The sequence below is a fragment of the Balaenoptera musculus genome, chromosome 20 (assembly GCF_009873245.2).
Source record: "Balaenoptera musculus isolate JJ_BM4_2016_0621 chromosome 20, mBalMus1.pri.v3, whole genome shotgun sequence".
NCBI classification, from domain to species: Eukaryota; Metazoa; Chordata; class Mammalia; order Artiodactyla; family Balaenopteridae; genus Balaenoptera; species Balaenoptera musculus.
Genome location: NC_045804.1, coordinates 46,336,786 through 46,343,244, shown reverse-complemented (window position 1 = coordinate 46,343,244; position 6,459 = coordinate 46,336,786).

Sequence of the window (6,459 nt, the reverse complement as noted above, 5' to 3'; positions counted from 1 at the left end):
CCCTCCCTGGGGGAAAGAGTAGGAGTGACCAGTAGCTGCAACATGGCCTCCCTCTTTCATTGACTGTCCATGGAAAGGCCACTCAGCCTGGCCCAGTGCGGTGGCGGAGGGCGGATCGTCACACAGTCCCTGCCGTGTGGTCCTCAGCCTGGCAGGCAGGCCTAGTGAATGGAAACAGCCCAGTGTGGGAAGTACAGGCATCAAGGGCACACTGACGAGAGATTGACTCAGGTGGGGATGAGGGTTGCTGACACTTGAGAGAAGATAACATTTGAAGTGGGTCTCAAAGGGTAGTCTCCAAGCTCCACTGCAAGCGACAAACCCAATTCAAACTGGCTTAAACAGAAAAGGACATTTATTAGCATTAGCAGCTTAACAGTTCCAGGGTAGGGCTCCTTCCAGGCACTCACTATCAGGAATGTGTCTGGGACCATCTCTTGGCTCAGCTTTCCTGGGTGGTGGCTTCCTCCTCAGGCGGTTCTCCCCTCATGTGGTGGCAGCAGCAGCCACGGGCAGCTCCAGGCTTGCATTCTGTAATTCAGCATCGGAAGCAGAAAAAGAAAGTGCCTCTTGGGCTTCCCTGGTGGCGCAGTGGTTGAGAGTCTGCCTGCCAATGCAGGGGACACGGGTTCGAGCCCTGGTCTGGGAAGATCCCACATGCCGCGGAGCAACTGGGCCCGTGAGCCACAATTACTGAGCCTGCGCGTCTGGAGCCTGTGCCCCGCAACAAGAGAGGCCGCGACAGTGAGAGGCCCGCGCACCACGATGAGGAGTGGCCCCCGCTCGCCGCAACTAGAGAAAGCCCTCGCACAGAAATGAAGACCCAACACAGCCATAAATAAATAAGTAAAAGACTTTCAAAAAAAAAAAAAAGTGCCTCTTTCCCAGTGATTCTAAAGTCTCAGCTGATTCTCAGTGGAGCAGCTTGAATGAGGTGCTCTTCCCTGACCCGGTCCATGTAGTGAGGGAGAAGAGCTCATTCTGATATGTGTCTGCCGGACCTGGGTCATGTGCCTGCTCCCCCCAGGCAGAAGCATGAACCACACCTGATCGCAAGGACCAAGACTGGGAACAGATGATTTCCCCCCAAATCAGAGTGCTGCCTGCAGAAGAAAGGGAGTAAGTGTTGCAATCTGCAACCCCAGAGCTCCCCGGCAGGCTAAGAGTTTTCCCAAGAGAGAGGGGCCTTGTAGGTAGAAGGAATGGCAGGTGCAAGGCTTAAAGGCAAGGAAAGGTTTAGTTTGGAGTCAGGCTACCTGCCGAGGGGTTTAGATTCATCACCTAGGACAGAAGTTCCCAAAGAACGAGATACCACGTAATGTATGACTTATCTTGGGTTTGGCACAATCCTGTGAACACACCTAGATTTGGACACCTCCCTGCAAATTAAGTTACAGAAAAATGAAAGCACCACAATAAGTTGTTCACTCTCAGTAGTAACTGCGGTTCCAAGAAGCTGACACCAAGAAGCCGACAGATAAGATAAGCATTGTGATAGGTGCAATTACCAGCTTTACAACTGTAACAACACGCCTTCCTCTAGCAAGTTGGAGCACATGTGAGAGTAACGCCCCAGACATAGCCCAGATGCAGCCGAGGACATGTCCTTTTGAGAGGTAACCAAGAATGCTTTGCATCTCTTGCTTACCTCCTATGGGAAGTGCAGTGCCCTCCAGGAGATGCCTGACAATTACAGGAAGCTAACTTTGAACAAGTGCCTCCACTGGACTCTCCTTTCATTCATTTCATCATTCGACCAATATTCACTTAATGCCTATATGCCAGGCTCTATGCCAGGTACTTGAGATATAGCAGGAGCAAAAAGACCAAAATCCTTGCTCTTACGGAGCTTGCACTCTAGAGGGGAAGAAAGGACAACGCATAAAACAGATCTGTAAAATTAGAAGGGGAAAAGTGCAAGAAAAATCAAGCAGAGAAGGGGGAGTGGGACAGTTGGGTATGCAGTTTGCAGTGTCAAATGGGCGGGTGAGGGAAGGTCTCCCTGAAGAGGCAACATTGGAGCAGAGACCAGAAGGAGGTCTCTGAGGGAGTGACTGTGGAGATCCGGGCAGAGGGAACAGCAAGTCAAAGCATGGAGGAAGAGGATGGTTAGTGGGACCAGAGAGGAGTGGGCAGGAGGAGAAGAGAAGAAGGTAGGCATACTTGCATCTCACCACCTTCAGATGTTCTCGATTTTTCTCAGCTCCACGAGGACAGAGACAAGGAAGTTGGCACCCTCTCCTTTTTTTTCTTTTTTCTTTTTGGCTGCACCGTGTGGCATGCAAGATCTTAGTTCCCCTGCAGTGGAAGTACAGAGTTCTAACCGCTGGACCACCAGGGAATTCCCAGGCACCTTCTCCTTGTTTCCTCCCTGCAAAAGGCATCTGTGTGAGCAGCTCTCCTAAAGGATGGGGCAATCAGGGGGATTTACATCGTAGCAAAGCAGACAAATGATTCTCAAAAGCCCTGCAGCACGTCACCCCTGGGAACATCTCACTGACCTTTCTAGGAAGGTCCCACCTCCTGCCTTGGTTCCCAGCATGCTCTCCTCCCCTCCACCTGCCTTGCAATCCCCTCACTTTTCTTCCCAGAGCTTTCCCCTAGTGTCTGCCTCCAGACCCTACCTTTGTACATCTTTAGACAGGTCCTTGTCTCTGCAAAACTATGAGCTACCCACTGGGGGTGGGACATCTCTCTTCTTCATTATCCAGAAACTCCAGCAGATACTTGGAGATTTTTCTGTCTCCTTTCTCTCTCCTCGTCTCCATCCATGGATGAAAACTGGGCAGAAGTGTACTTTCCCACCAATACCAATGGTGCCTATACACCCACCAACTTTTGTCTCTCCCTTTCTCTCTCTCTCACACACACTTTGCAAGATGTGTCAGTTTTCTCTCTAAATAGCAATTTTTGTCATCTTCATACAAATAATCTTTTTTTTTTTTTTGAAGGAAAAGCGAGTGTGAGTAGCCCAACTCCAGAGGGTTTCATTTACATAGTACCCTGGAGTTGTGCAGCGCATGACTTGCACAGATGTACGAGGCAGTTTTCATCATTTTAGGAGACACAGGCAGGAAAATAGGTCCTTGAACCTCTGCTCCTGGTCCTTTGCTAAAATAAGGAATGTGGAACTTCCCTGGTGGTGCAGTGGTTCAGAATCCACCTGCCAATGCAGGGGACAGGGTTCGATCCCTGGTCTGGGAAGATCCCACATGCTGCAGAGCAACTAAGCCCGTGCACCACAACTACTGAGTCTGCGCTCTAGAGTCCGCAAACCACAATTACTGAGCCCGTGTGCCGCAACTACTGAGGCTGCGCTCTAGAGCCCGTGTAACACAGCTACTGAAGCCTGCGCGCCTAGAGCCTGTGCTCCACAACAAGAGAAGCCACTGCAATGAGAAGCCCGCGCACCGCAACGAAGAGTAGCACCCACTCACCGCAATTAGAGAAAGCCCGCCTGAGCGCAGCAGCAGACCCAACTCAGCCTAAATAAATAAATAAATAAATTTATTTTAAAAATAAATAAAATAAGGAATGCCTTTCTTTTTCTATTTTTTTTTTTTTTTGCCACACCGCTTGTGGATCTTAGTTCCCCAACCGGGGATTGAACTGCCCTCGGTAGTGAAAGCACGGAGTCCTAACCTCTGGACTGACAGGGAATTCCCAGGAAGGCCTTTCTTTGGTTAGAGGGGAGGGAGTAGAGGACTTTGATGTGTTTTTCTCTTGAACAGGGAAGCCTTCCCTTTCTTTTCTCCTTTCATCTCTGCTTCTCCTTCAGGCAACTCCAGGAGCATCTTCCTAAACAAGAAGGTCACATTCTTTACATTCTTTGTAGGGCAGATCTCAGGCTTATCGGGGCCAAAAGCCACCATTATAGCTGTAAATCCTTATGTATGAAGGGGAGAGGAGGAGGAGGAGGAGGAGAAGAGAAAGGAGGAAGGGGCAGGGAGGCTTGCCTTCTTCTTGTCCCAAGGCCATTCCTGTTCCCACCTTGTTGGCCTCTGAATTTATAGGTTCTCTGCGCTCCAAGGAAGAACACACTTGAATAGCTGCTTGGTGCTGGGTATCCCCTCCTTACCAATCTCCTTGCTTATTTTCCAGCTTAGTTATGATTTGTTCTCTCCTCCCTCTCTTCTGTCTTCTCTTTCTTTGTTTCTTTTCTTCCTTTCTTCCTTCCTTTCTTTCTTTCTCCCTCACCCCCTCTTTCTTTTCTTTTCTTTTAAGGTATTTTCTTCTGTCATGTCCATGTGGGGGCTTAGAGGCACGGCTTCAGATCCCCATAGGCAGTCCCTGGTAAGGTCCTGCCTTAAAGTCCAGTCATCCTGGGGAAATGAAGAGCAGGCATGTCTCTTTCCCAAAGGACCAGAATTCACCCTGGGCTGGCTTCTTCTGCTGGCTTGTGGTGACATGCTGTGACTAAGCCAGGGTCATGATGAATCACCCACAGCAGGGAAGTTGTCCTTGCTCCCCAGCCCTTTCCAGAGTAGGCCCAGGGGTGTGTGAAGTGGGTCTGGAATAGGTGTGTTATTCATATAAGACCATAAAACCCAGGGCTGACTGATTAAAAAAAAAAAAAATCTATTTCTGCCATTCTTTCCCCACCCCCATCTCTTGCCATTCCTATCCCAGAAGCCTGAGGATAGAGCAGAGTGACCATAGCTCTCTTCTCCTCCCAGGATTTGAATCCCGGCTCCCAACTCAGTGGCTATGTGTAGCTGGACAAGTCACCTAACTCTCTGGCTTCATCTGTAAAATGGGACCAACCCATAAGGTTGTTGAGAGGATTAAAAGAAATGATCTATCTAAGGGCAGTTAGCTCTATGCCTGGCAAGTAGTATTCCCTGAATAAATGTTAGCTGTTTATTTTTAAAATTTATTTATTTGCTTTTTTTTTTTTTTTGGCTGCGTTGGGTCTTTGTTGCTGTGTGCGGACTTTCTCTAGTTGCGGCAAGCGGGGGCTACTCTTTGTTGCAGTGCGCGGGCTTCTCATTGTGTTGGCTTCTCTTGTTGCGGAGCACGGGCTCTAGGCGCACGGGCTTCAGTAGTTGTGGCACTCAGGCTCAGTAGTTCTGGCTCGCAGGCTCTAGAGCGCAGGTCAGTAGTTGTGGCGCCACGGGCTTAGTTGCTCCACGGCATGTGGGATCTTCCTGTACCAGGGCTTGAACCCATGTCCCCTGCACTGGCAGGCAGATTCTTAACCACTGCGCCACCAGGGAAGCCCTGTTAGCTGTTATTATGAAATGATTATGGAGTGTGTCCTACACTAGATGCCTGGCCTTTGAGGAGATCTAGCATGAAATGCAGACCTGTAAATGAAAGATTACAGTATAACAGGTAAGAACTCTAATAGAGATAATATGGACATTGTGCTGTGGATGCAGAGAGGGAGTGATGTGATGGTCAGGAAAGGGGAGGCATTTGAGTTTGAGATCCCAAAAGGAGTGAAGGATATTCCAGAAAGAAGAAACACAAGATTCATGTAGGAGCGGTGAAGATGAGACTGTGGCCTGGTTTTATGCTGTGAGATAAACTGGGAGTTCTAACACCTGGAGACTGTTAAAAGTTTTACACAGGGTAGCAGCAGATTCAGAGCTATAATTTAGAAAGTGCAAACTGGCAGATGTGTGCTATGCGATTAGGGGCAGCAAGAGTATAGAACACCAGTGAGCAGCCTGTCACATGAATACAGATATAGATATGGGATGCAGAGATAGAAATGATCTTGACGGCAGGGAGAGCAGAGGATACCCATGACCACAATTAGAGTTTAGAGAATCTGGGCAGATGACTGCGAGCCTCAACGGAGAGAACTCCATACTTCCACCTGGCTTGGCACACTCTGTTCCCTTTGTCTTGAATGCTCTTCCCCGATTGCCATTCAATATTCAGCTCAAGCCACCTCCTCTGGGAAGCCCTCTTGGATTCCTCTACAGAGTGGATTAGGGGGCCCTGCTCTGTATTCCTAGAGCCCCTTGTCCCTTCCCCATCGTATCACTTGTTATTCCTTCGTCATTGACTGTTTCCTGGTTCCTCCTACTGGTCTGAGAATTCGGTGAAGAAAGGGCCCAGCCTTGATGACCTTTGCACCAGCAGGACAAATGTGGTCAGTTGTTTGCTGAATGAATCAATGAAAACAAGAACTTTAGCAGGCCTGGGGAGAAGCTGGAGGAACCATCAGAAAGACTGTCTCAGGGAACTCAGGCCCTGGGGCCACATCACCTTTTCTACTCTAATTTTGTCTCCTAGTCTCTGCCTAGAAGCCTGGGCCTTCCAGGAACTTGAAACCCGGAGGAGCGAAGAACCGCGTGGCCAACAGTGGACTGGTAGCTGAGGTCCCGCCCCTCGGCCCTAGACTCCGCCTCTCCACCCTCTGCAGTCCCGGTCCCCGCCACGCGGCGACGCCCAAGAGGCCGCATGCGCAGTGCGCGCAAGAGCGGTGCCTTGCCCTTCTCCCAATGG